Raw genomic sequence first — 14,049 nt, 5'->3', positions numbered from 1 at the left:
GGCTGACTCCCAGTTCCTTTGATGAACAAAGAAATAAACCTCTTTCTTCTGGTTACTTAGATTTAGTCCAGGACCCATCTGCTGTGGCTTTTCCATGCAATGTGGTTCCAAAAGCTCTGTTTATTAAAAAAGGACAAGGAAAAAATTATTGGTTTCAGAGCTTAGTAGACGTCCAATCCATTGCTTTGCATTGACAACAACAACCTGAATAAGAACAAGAACAATTTCCAGGGCATGTGCCCAGCTCACTTTATGCTACGTGGACACACATTTCATATGGCTCTGTAGTGACGATTCCGGCTTAAGTATGGCTTGGACCCACACCTGAGGTGTCTGATGTTCATGTATAATAGGAAATTATCTTGATATTTATGAAGTTACTTAAACGTGCAAAAGGTGGTTTCCAACATAATTTAATTTCTTAAAAGGCACAGTTTGTTTTGCAGCATGCTATTCATATAAATAATTTCATGATAAAGCATGTCCTGATGTCAAGAAATATAAAGTGGCTTAAATATCACTGTAAGTATATATATTTCATCTGTAAATAATAGTATATGTGCAAATAAGGACTGGGCTTGCCTTCCAGCCAGGCACTTTCCCAATGACACACTAACAAGATCCCCTGAGTTATTGACAGTTGATGTGGGGACATTTTGTGGCAACATGAGTTTCTCTCTGGGAATCGGTCAGACAACATCTCTTCCAGACCCCTGAGCATCATTTAGGCCTTCAATGGTGCTCATAACTCATGTGCTAAACAACCACAAAATATTTCACTCATTCCCAGGTTGTTGACTTGGCAGAATCTAATTTGTATGCACCATCTCTTCATGACTATATAGCTGTTACCAAATTTTCTCTATCTGTGGAGGGAGGGCATTTTGCTCATGTTAATCTTGGGCTAGGATTTTGTGCCTTTTGACAGGAAGTAGAAATGTTCCTAATTGTGGGCTGAACAAGGATATTATGTCACCCGTGGTGCTTGGACATACCTTGCACTGTGTTCTGTGAAGAGCATACCAGCTGAGGATAATGCCACGAGCAGCACATTTAGGATAATTTTGCTAAAACTTCCAGATGATATATTCATACCCTCATCTTTCCCCTGAAACTTATGATTTCAGAGGTAATGGCTTTTTCTGTAATTTGCCTCTGCAGAAGAAAGGGATAATTTAGAAATAACACCTGTCTCTTCTCTTCCTTAAGCCTATATGTTTTCAGGGCAGCACCCCCTGAAATTTAATGGGAAAATCAAATGTATAGACCTACATACTCATAGACATCATTACATCTATAATTTCTGTTCACTGTGTACTTTCTGTCTTGTGTATATACGCTCTCCTTTTGGAAACAAACCTTGTATTGAAGGCTTTATATATGGCTTCAGAATTTTACTATGATGATGTTTGTCTACATTTCAGATTTTCATGACATCTAACAGATGACTTAAGGCAGAAAGGCAAAGTTCTTCCGAATGAACCCAAATGTTCTTTTGAGCATTTCTTAAATTTCATTGATTTTCTTTGGTGTCTTTGTATTCTTATAACTAAGTGTAGATAGGAATGGCTTAAATATTGGTTGACATTCACCCCATGGTTAAAAGTCTTGGCTACCATATAGAAGGTATATTTATACAGAGAGTAGTTTCTGGAACAAGCCCTACTGATGTGAAAAATATGCAAATCTCTTTATGGAACAGTAAGACCCAGGAGATTTTCTTGAAAGATTCTTATGCAGTGTAAAAATACACAATCATGGAATAAAATTATAGTAATGGGTTCTCTTTCACTTAGCACTCCATGTGCCCTTATGGCATCTGTTGTCATTGTTGGAGTCTGAACTTTAGCCAGATTATCCTGCATGTCTTTATGTCTAAGTCTTTATGTCAGCCCATGGAGAGAGAGAAGTAGCTCTGAGTGCCCATGAGAGATGTTCTAAGTTCTCTATTATTGTGGGCATCAATTTCCCCAAATTGGAAGAAGAGAGTGGGTTTGTCATTTTAGGGCACTGCTTTAAGGAATGAAAAAGCAAGTCATATATGTTAGAGAAAATACTACTTACACAAAAGTATTCATGTCAAAAGTGTGCACATGTGTGCATGCATATGCAAGTTAATGTGTCTGTGTGTGCATAAGTATGCGTGTGTGTGTTCATGGGATCACGTGGGCATGCATATGTGAAAGTGTGAACATATGTCTTTCTGTGTGTGCATTGTGGCTGTGCATGCCTGCATGTGTGTGTGGATATATGTGTGTGATTGTGTATGTAAGCACATGTAAGTATACATGTTTGTGCATGTGAGTGTGCTTGAGTATGTGATTGTGTGCGTATGCATGTGTGAGTGTAAGTGTGTGCATATGTGTGATTGTGTGTGCACATGCATGTGTGTGTGAGATGAGGTATGTCTGTGTCCCATGTCTTGATAGTCCTGCACTCTCATCACAGCAAGGAGGGCACACTGTCTGCTATGTCTCTTTGATACCAGAACTGTGTGTATCGAATCTCAAGATCAACCCTACATATATTCCATCTTCCCACCCTGGTGACTTCTGGAAGATAAGATCTAGTGAGGGGTCATAAAAAGACACAGAGAAATGAAACAGCCATGCAAGAGGCAGCAATGAAGATGAAAACCCATAATTCTAACTGGGAGGAGATTGACATTAATATCTCAGAAATACTCTTAAGAATCTAAAAGCATCCCCTATGCCAAGAGCTTAAGTCAAAACTCAAAGCGTAATGCTGCAAAAGAAACACAGTTTAAGAAGTTATTTTGAAAAAATCAAGGAATATTCACACAAATCTTAAGAAAGTGGTTCCATTCTATGATGTATTGCTGAGAGATAAAAGTTCTTAAATGTGTAGAACCATTATTGGACAATTTATAGAGGTTTCATCTAGTATTGGGACATAATAAGATGAATAACTGGAATAAAAGGAATACATTTTATTGGTATTCTTATTGGCTGGCTTTAAATTAGACCTTTTTAGAAGAAAACTATGACAAGGCTGTATGTCCATCCAATGAGATTTATTTTCTAAACAAGAACTGTTTGGAAAATTAAGCATAAATATGAAAATCCCATCCCAAAAAGGCATAAACCTGTTTGCCCTAAGGCAGTTTTTTTCTCTGAAACAGAAGTATACTCATATATTCTTTATTATATATATTTATATCTCGTACTTTTGGAAGGTGATAATTATGCATTGTATATAAGATTGTGTGTCTTGCAATAAAATAAAAACTGCACCTGCTCAATTTGCAGCAATCTATTACTGTGGTAAATCATGTATTCTTTAATGCTTTGATGATGCTGTACTTCAATAAGAACAATGGTAACTGTTTCTCAAAACTAAAAACAGTCTCCTTGATTTTTCATCCATGACAATGTTGTAGAGGATTAACGGAAAAAAATAACACATGTAAAGATCTAAACCATGATCTTAAATTCCAAAACCTACCAATCACTTAGGAAAATTCACGCCTTTCCACAGTTATGCTGTCTAGATCCCAGAATCGATGTTACATGCAGCCTTCCCTATGGAAAACCATATTTTCATTATGGAAAATATTCAAAATTCAAAGTGAAGCTGTCCCAAAAATAAAAACATAAAGAAATCAAACTCTCCTGCCCTTCCTCCAGTACAATATAACTGCATTACCACCATGAATTACCTGTTTCTAAGCCTCATGGTATTTGTACACAGAAAGAGTAATTTAAAAACCAGTATCTTGACAAAAGAGAGATTTTTTTTTTGTAAGTAGAAACAAAGTTAGGAAAAGGAAATTAAAGAGGGACTCCTCTTGCTAATTGGAGAGAGCACGCTAGCAGGTCCTACTTTCATTTAAAACAACAAATTTCCTGTTGCAAACTTTACCTTTTACCGATAACTCAATTTCATTGGGGATTGGATATCAAGTATGTTATAAATTGGACTGGAGAGAAAACTCAATACGTAGCAAATTTTAGGCATTATGATATCTTCTTCTCTCTGTAATTAATTTGCTGCACTGTACATTCCTACAGATAGCCTCCAGGTTTGTGGAACCTAGTGATAACAATAAAAAAGAAATTTTTTAACTAAATTTTCAATAGCTGTTGCTTGAGAGGATGTTCAATCATATTTATGTCAGTACTTATGCCAGATTCTGCATAGGTAAACAAACCAGATACAATTTTAATACTTACATCTAAGAAAAACAAGCAATAAGGAAATGATTACAATGTATAGCAATGAAGGCATAATTTAGTGGATGCAACCCATTCTAAAAAATTTATGCATTTATGTAGACATACTTTTAAAAATGCTTGATCTATGTCTATACATTGCACTTGAAACTGCTAGAAAAGTTAAGAGTAACAGTATTCTTACATATGAAGATAGTTAAAATGACAGCTACTAGTAAATAATATGGACATTGTGGGTTTTAAATAGTCAAGGAAGGCTATATGTTGAAAGCCAAATAATTTAGGAAACACAGCCTTGGAATTACACCAGAGGGTGAGACATTGATAATTATAAGCTGTGCTGTGAAGGTGTTTGTAAAACACAGACCAAACTACAGGGTCTAGTGTAGTTACTTTCAACAATTTTTAAAGGAACTAGGGAGGAAAGAGTTAAAATAGCTGGTGCAACCAGCTTGTGGAGGAGCCCTCTTTACAGGTGGGACAGGAAAAAAGACTGGTAACTGCCTAATATCCTCAAGTGGGTCTCTGATAAATATTGATTTTTGCCTGATGGAAGAGACATTATCTATAGAACGCCCTTAGCAGGATGTCCCTGGCTAGAAGATTACTTGTAATAAACAAATAATCTACAAGTTTATGGTTTTGAAGGGCATAAAGAGAATTTGTTTCTAATGTAAACACTCTCCTTACTGTTTGAAGTGGCCTAGAATTTCATCAGAAACTTCAACTGTTATTTAGGGGAAGAGACTCCATGTTGGATGTGGGAAAGAAGGACCAGGGACCACCCATGTACTCTTGGATGCCTCTCTACTTCATCAAAGCTGTAGAATTTCTGTATCCTTGAAATTACAAATAAAACTTGATATTTCTGTGTCATAATGTGCCTCAACCAGAAATTCACGCTAAAAAGATACTATTTAAGACTGAGAGTTATTAAGAAAAGTATCAGGTGAGTTTTGATTTAAAATTAACAATGCTGAGGGAGTTAAGATGGCGGAGGAGTAGGGGACCCCTTTTTCAGCTGGTCCCCTGAGTCAAGGTGGATAGGTACCAGACCAGCCTGAATATCCATGGAATCAGCCTGAGACGCAGGAAGATACATCTGGATCTCTACAAATGAACATCTCCAGCGCTGAGTATTGATGTAGGAAGCGGGGAGCCGTGAAACCGCGCACAGATATTGGAAGATAAACGGAAGGGGGAGGGAGCCGCAGCGTTCAGGTGCCAGGAAGCGGTTGCCACCTGCACGGGGGAGCGGGCGAACTCGAAGACCGGCACCCACGAGAGAGCGAGAGAGCAGACTGTAACCGTGAGCCAGGGAACGCGCGTGACCAGACGGAAACGGAGCTCCGGTGTGCTCACTGGAACCAGACTGAGACCGGGAGCTCTGAGAGCACGTGGGGGCAACTGGTGGCTGGCGGTGTTAGAAACATAAAGGACAGAGTCATGCCAGCCCTGGAAGTGAGGGCTGGGAGGCCTGGTGTGGGGCGCACACCCCAGGATGCTGCAGGGTTGAGCAACACCAACAGAAACAGAGTTAAAGTGGCCAGAACATCAGTGGAGAACCGTCCATTATCCCTCTGTCCTGAGACAGAGGCTGAGATTCGGCCACTGCTGCTCTCTCAGAAGAGGCACAGCAAATTGCCAGAGAAAGCCACCAGAGAACAAAAGCCTGGAAATACCGGCTCACAGTGTGCCCACCCTCACCCCCCTCACAGGGGACATGGAGACTCTACCCAAACAGGGTTGCCTGACTATGGCCACAGCAGACTCCTCCCCCAGAAGGCAAGCTGAAAAATCAAGAAGCCCAGATTCCTAAGATCCCTATAAAACAAGGGCACATGGCCTGGGTCTCGGTCAATAATTTGGGCTCTGGACAACCCCGTAACCTCTCCTCATCGGAATGACAAGAAGGAGAAATCCCCTCCAGCAAAGAAAAGACAATGAGTCTGTGGACTCTGCCACAGAACTAATGGATATGGATATAACCAAATTATCAGAAATGGAATTCAGAGTAACAATGGTAAAGATGATGTGTAGACTTGAAAAAAGTATTAATGAAAATGTTGATGAGAATATAGAATCTCTAAGGGCGGAAGTGAGAGTGAATCTGGCAGAAATTAAAAATTCTATGAGCCAAATGCAGTCAAAACTAGAGGCTCTGACGGCCAGGGTGAATGAGGCAGAAGAACGTATCGGCAAATTGGAGGATGGGTTAGTAGAAGAGAGAGCTAAAATAGAATCTGGAGTTAAAAAAATCCACGCTCAAGAACGTCATAGGTTATGAGAGATCACTGACTCAATGAAACGTTCCAATGTCAGAATCATCGGCATCACTGAGGGGGTAGAGAAAAAGAGAGGTACAATTTGAACAAATTGTAGCTGAAAACTTCCCTAATCTACCAAGGGAAACAAACATTCGTGTCCAAGAGGCAGAGAGGACCCCTCCCAAGCTCAACCACGACAAACCTACACCACGTCACGTCATAGTGCATTTCTCAAATATTAGATCCAAGGATACAGTATTGAAAGCGGCCAGGGCAAAGAAATTTCTCATGTATCACAGCAAAGTTATCAGAATTGTGTCAGACCTGTCTACACAGACCTGGAATGAGAGAAAGGGTTGGGGGGGAGCATTTTTAAACCTCTTTCAGAGAAAAACATGCAGCCAAGGATCCTTCATCCAGCAAGGCTATCATTCAGAATTGATGGAGAAATAAAGACCTTCCAGAATCGCCAGTCATTGACCAATTTCATAACCATGAAACCAGCCCTACAGGAGATATTAAGGGGGGTTCTATAAAGGTAAAAAGCCCAAGAGTGAAACAGAACAGAAAGTCACAATCTATAGAAACAAAGACTTTACTGGCAACATGGCATCATTAAAATCATATCTCTCAATAATCAGTCTCAATGTAAATGGCCTATGTGCTCCCATAAAATGCCACAGGGTTGCAGATTGGATAAAAAGACATGACCCATCCATTTGCTGTCTACCAGAGACTCATTTTGAAACTAAAGATACATTCAGACGGAAAGTAAAGGGATGGAATACCATCTTTCATGCCAATGGACCTCAAAAGAAAGCTGGGGTAGCAATTCTCATATCAGACAGATTGGATTTTAAACTAAAGACTATAGTTAGAGACACAGAAGGGCACTATATTATTCTTAAAGGATGTATCCAACAAGTGGATATGACCATTATAAATATACATGCCCCCAACAGGGGAGCAGCAAGATACACAAGCCAACTCTTAACCAGAATAAAGAGACATATAGATAAAAATACATTAATAGTAGGGGACCTCAAACTCCACTCTCAGAAATAGACAGAACACCCATGTAAAAAATCAACAAAGACACAAGGGCTTTGAATGCCATACTCGACGAGTTGGACCTCATAGATATATATAGAACACTACACCCCAGAACCAAAGAATACTCATTCTATTCTAATGCCTATGGAACATTCTCAGGAATAGACCATGTTCTGGGTCACAAAACAGGTCTCAACTGATATCAAAAGAGTGAAATTATTCCCTGCATATTCTCAGACCACAACACTCTGAAACTGGAACTCAACCACAAGGAAAAATTTGGAAGAAACTCAAACACTTGGAGACTAAGAACCATCCTGCTCAGGAATGACTTGATAAACCAGGAAATCAAAAATCAATTTAAACAATTTATGGAGACCAATGAGAATGAAAACACAACAGTCCAAAACCTATGGGATACTGCAAAGGCAGTCCTAAGGGGGAAATACATAGCCATCCAAGCCTCACTCAAAAGAATAGAAAAATCTAAAATGCAGTTTTTATATTCTCACCTCAAGAAGCTGGAACAGCAACAGAGGGACAGGCCTAATCCACGCACGAGGAAGCAGTTGACCAAAATTAGAGCTGAAATCAATCAAGCAGAAACCAGAAGTACAGTAGAGCAGATCAACAGGACTAGAAGTTGGTTTTTTGAGAGAATCAATAAAATTGACAGACCTCTGGCAAGACTTATCCAAAAGAAAAGAGAAAGGACCCAGATTATTAAAATTATGAATGAAAAAGGAGAGGTCACGACGAACACCATTGAAATTGGAAGGATTATTAGAAATTTTTATCAACAGCTATATGCCAATAAACTAAGCAATCTGGAAGAGATGGAATCCTTCCTGGAAACCTATAAACTACCAAGATTGAAACCGGAAGAAATTGATTCCTTAAACAGGCCAATTAATTATGAAGAAATTGAGTCAGTGATAAACAACCTTCCAAATAACAAAACTCCAGGCCCGGACGGTTTTCCTGGGGAATTCTACCAAACATTCAAAGAAGAAATAATACCTATTCTCCTAAAGCTATTTCAAAAAATAGAAACAGAAGGAAAGCTACCAAACTCATTCTATGAGACCAATATTACCTTGATCCCCAAACCAGGCAAAGACCCCATCAAAAAGGAGAATTACAGATGGATTTCCCTAATGAATATGGACACTCAAATCATCAACAAGATCCTGGCTAATAGAATCCAACAGTACATTAAAAGGATTATCCATTATGACCAAGTGGGATTTATCCCTGGGATGCAAGGGTGGCTCAACATTCACAAATCGATCAGTGTCTCATATCAACAAGAAAAGACTCAGGAACCATATGATCCTCTCAATCGATGCCGAAAAAGCATTTGACAAAATACAGCATCCTTTCCTGATTAAAACCCTTCAGAGTGTAGGAATAGAAGGTACATTTCTCAATCTCATAAAAGCCATCTATGAAAAGCCTACTGCAAATATTATTCTCAATGGGGAAAAGCTGGAAGCCTTTCCCTTAAGATCAGGAACACAACAAGGATGCCCACTCTCACCATTATTATTCAACATAGTACTAGAAGTCCTTGCAACAGCAATCAGAAAACAAAAAGGGATAAAAGGTATCCAAATTGGCAAAAAGGAAGTCAAAATGTCTCTCTTCGCATATGACATGATACTCTATATGGACAACCCAAAAGAATCCACTCCCAAACTATTAGAAGTTATAGTGCAACTCAGTAGTGTGGCCGGATACAAAATCAATGCTCAGAAATCAGTTGCATTTCTATACACGAACAATGAGACTGAAGAAAGAGAAATTAGGGAATCCATCCCATTTACAATAGCACCAAAAACCATACGTTACCTTGGAATTAACTTAACCAGAGACGTAAAGGACCTATATTCTAGAAACTATAAATCACTCTTGAAAGACATTGAGGAAGACACAAAAAGATGGAAAATATTCCATGCTCATGGATCGGAAGGATTAACATAGTTAAAATGTCCATGCTACCCAGAGCAATCTACACTTTCAATGCTATCCCGATCAAAATAACAAGGACATTTTTCAAAGAACTGGAACAAATAGTCCTTAAATTTGTATGGAACCAGAAAAGGCCCCGAATCGCCAAGGAACTGTTGAAAAGGAAAAACAAAGCTGGGGGCATCACAATGCCGGATTTCGAGCTGTACTACAAAGCTGTGATCACAAAGACAGCATGGTACTGGCACAAAAACAGACACATAGACCAATGGAACAGAATAGAGAGCCCAGAAATGGACCCTCGGCTCTTTGGGCAACTAATATTTGATAAAGCAGGAAAAAACATCCGGTGGAAAAAAGACAGTCTCTTCAATAAATGGTGCTGGGAAAATTGGACAGGTACATGCAAAAGAATGAAACTGGACCACTCTCTCACACCATACACAAAGATAAACTCCAAATGGAGGAAAGACCTCGAGGTGAGATAGGAATCCATCAAAATCCTAAAGGAGAACATAGGCAGCAACCTCTACGACATCGGCCAAAGCAACCTTCTTCATGACACATCACCAAAGGCAAGAGAAACAAGAGATAAAATGAACCAGTGGGACTTCATCAAGATAAAACCTTCTGCACAGCCAAGGAAACAGTCAAAAAAACTAAGAGGCAACCCATGGAATGGGAGAATATATTTGCGAATGAAGCTACAGATAAAAGACTGGTATCCAAGATCTACAAAGAACTTCTCAAACTCAATACGCGAGAAAGAAATAAACAAGTCATAAAATGGGCAGAAGATATGAACAGACACTTTTCCAATGATGACATACAAATGGCTAACAGACACATGAAAAAATGTTCAAAATCATTAGCCATCAGGGAAATTCAAATCAAAACCACACTAAGATACCACCTTACGCCAGTTAGAATGGCAAAAATTGACAAGGCAAGAAACAACAATTGCTGGAGAGGATGTGGAGAAAGTGGATCCCTCCTACATTGTTGGTGGGAATGGAAGTTGGTACAGCCACTCTGGAAAACAGTGTGGAGGTTCCTTAAAAAGTCAAAAATTGAGCTACCCTATGACCCAGCCATTGCACTACTGGGTATTTACCCCAAAGATACAGATGTAGTGAAGAGAAGGGCCATATGCACCCCAATGTTCATAGCAGCATCGGCCACAACAGCCTAACTGTGGAAGGAGCTGAGATGCCCTTCAACAGATGACTGGATTAAGAAGATGTGGTCCATATATACAATGGAATATTACTCAGCTATCAGAAAGAATGAGTTCTCAACATTTGCTGCAACATGGATGGCACTGGAGGAGATAATGCTAAGTGAAATAAGTCAAGCAGAGAAAGACAATTATCATATGATTTCTCTCATCTATGGAACATAAGAACTAGGTAGATCAGTAGGGGAAGAAAGGGATAAAGAAAGAGGGGTAATCAGAAGGGGGAATGAAACATGAGAGAATATGGACTCTGAGAAACAAACTGAGGGCCTCAGAGGGGAGGGGGGTGGGGGAATGGGATAGGCCGGTGATGAGTAGTAACGAGGGCACTTATTGCATGGTGCACTGGGTGTTATACGCAACTAATGAATCATTGAACTTTACATCAGAAACCAGGGATGTACTGTATGGTGACTAACATAATATAATAAAAAATTAATAAAAAAAGACTAACAATGCTGCTATGGCTAGTGCTAATAATTATAAAACCTCATATTTATTGTTATACTGAGTGTTTTCTATGTCCTGAATCCATACTCTCAACGAACCAATGAGTTAGTTGAAATGGAAAAGTCAAGTAGGTTTGCAAGTGTGACATAGTAAGTGGCAGAGATTATTACATGGAAAATGATGGGATTCCTCAGGATCAGCATTCTGGGATGTGGGTAAGCTACAACAGAAGAGATCAGGAGAGAAACACTAGCATAAACTTGGGAATTAGATGGCCTGCATTAAATCCCAGCTCCAACTGAAATTTGTGTGATTATGGGCAAGATATTATTTTCTTTGCATGACAGTATCCTCTGTAGAACATTGACCGAAAGAGTATCTACCATGTAGAATGACTGGGCTCCTATACCTAAAGTCAGGACTCAACAAGTGTTAGTTAATATAATTACTATTATTCTCAATTAGCCCCACTGTAAAAACATTGGATTCCATGATTTCCATGGCTTCTTCCAATTCTAAAACTGCACCACTCTGAGATTCCCCATAGGGTGCTTCACACAGCCATGTGACACATCATGACCATGTGAGGTTCAGCAGGTAGTGAGGACACAACTCTAGAAATAGAACTCCCACAGTTATCTACCACAGTACCCATCTCGTCAAAACTTCCACTCTTTCCTCAGTGGCTGCATAGGAAGAAAGGGGAAGAATCTGGTGGGAACAGAAAACGAGGGACAGCAGCATTTAAAGGACAGTGCATGTGAAAAGTATTTGCAGGTGGAGGTGGAGGGTGAGCTGAGGTGTGGGATGAGAAGAGAACAGCAGTGTCATTCACCTTGGCTGCCGCAGGGATGGGATACATGGCATTCTGATAGCTGCATCACTTCTCTCCTGTTCTGGGAACGGGGCTCCAGATTTATGTATAGCCACGAAGAAAACCTACACTGAAAATATTTATATTCTTGAGTAATTAATTCTGAATAGCAATTAGTATTCAAATTTACAAATTTTATATTAAAAAAGAATCATTAAATAGTCTTCAATTTAGTGAGTAAAATTTAACACATAAGCTTCAGAATAATTAATACTTTTGAAGGATTCTAACACTGGCAATATTTTAGAAATAATACAAGGTGACATCTGTTAGAAAAAAATGAATATGTGCAGAGTTAGAAATAACACTAAAAATGGCACTGCTAATAAAAAACACAATGTACAATTGCTTACCAGGATGACTAAATTCATGCTTTTCTTATACCCTCCATATCTTCCATATCTTATGTCTCCTTATATCTTGCATAACAATGAAACTTGGTGGCTATTTATACCCAAATTTATCCTGCAACTATCAGGTCCAAATTAAACACCATTTGGAGGATGAGAGATCCAGGCATTTTATTGGTATGGAGAAGAGATTACGATACAGGGGCAATGAGGGAAAATGACTTAAAATAATGTGTCTTCAATCTGTGTACAGATGGTAGAATTTTGCCATTTTTCCTTGTAACTCCACACAAAGCCATGACATATGCCAGCTGGAGCATGCTTTCATTGGAGGGAAAATTAAGAGTGTTTATATTCTGAGATAATTTGAAGAACAGTGCAGCCATAAACACCAAATAGATTTTTTTTTTGTAAATTGGAAGATTTTTTTTTTGTAGCCTGTTTTCATTTTGGAATTCTGCTTAGATGAACACACTACAATAAGATGACCCTCTCAAGGTCTTTGCCAGCATGCTTCCTTTATTCTATGCTACTTTCACACCCCTAACTTTATTTTCAAATTAAAAAATAAATCTCAGTGCATAAGTTACATTTTGAGATTTTTCCTCTATACATAAGCATCTGTTTCTAAGGACTACTTTTTAAGGAATAGAGGGTATTTCCATTTAGTTTGATAGGTAGGCAAAATTTTTTTGACTTATGGACAATTTCTTGATTATGTCATTCAAGTATTAGTTCAAATATAAATAAGGACTTAAACAATACCAACTCATATATACATGCACAAAACCTCAAATATTTTGTCAGGGATTTAAAAAATTGAAGGTCAAGATTGCCTTTATTACTGAATTGTTTTGCTCAAGGCTTTCCAGCATTTGATTTTTTTGTGATTTAGCTGCACATCGAACTGGGTTTTCTGGGTGACATCTACTTAAGCAGGCTTTGCTAGTGTCTTTCTTATCATTATCATGGAGCAGATTAGGAAATGACTGGCAGTCAATGGGTAAAGTATTAGCTGTCTTACATCACTCTTTCTATATCATAGAAATACAGAAGGAGCAAAGATCCAGTCATAAAGAATGGACATACAATCAACTTTCACTGGTCTCTAGGAGAAGGCCCATAGTGTGGATAATTTAGCTTACAAATACCCCCAGACCATTGATTCTTTTCATACTTCTGTTGCTGGAAAATCACACGGCTTATAAAATAATGACAATAATTTTTAAGATTTGACTCATTGTGGTAGACTGTATTTTCCAAAATGGCATGACTGTATCTTTCATTCCAAGTAATCTTCATACAGTGTGAATATCTTGAAATTATTCTCATCTACTGTGAGGTTTATGTCCCTCCCTTGAAGCTGGATAGATCAGTGTTACTGTCTCAATCTACAGAGTATGGTGGAAATGAAGCCATGTGATTTCTGAGATTAAATCATAAAACACCACATAATTCTGTCTTTCTTTCTTGGAGCCAGCTGCCATGTTGTGAGGAAGACCAAAGACGCCCCTGTAGGGAGGCCACACAGAGAAGCTACGGGTCAGTGGAAGAACCAGCTGAGGCCCAGCCAACAGATGGTTTCAACTGTCAGAAAAATTAAGATACTTCCTTGTGATTTCAGGCCCTTGCTGTAGTCACTCCTGGCTGAGAA

The sequence above is a fragment of the Ursus maritimus genome, unplaced genomic scaffold (assembly GCF_017311325.1).
Source record: "Ursus maritimus isolate PB19 unplaced genomic scaffold, ASM1731132v1 scaffold_9, whole genome shotgun sequence".
Classification (NCBI taxonomy): Eukaryota; Metazoa; Chordata; class Mammalia; order Carnivora; family Ursidae; genus Ursus; species Ursus maritimus.
The sequence above is the reverse complement of the archived record's forward strand: the minus strand, read 5'-3'. Positions refer to the sequence as shown.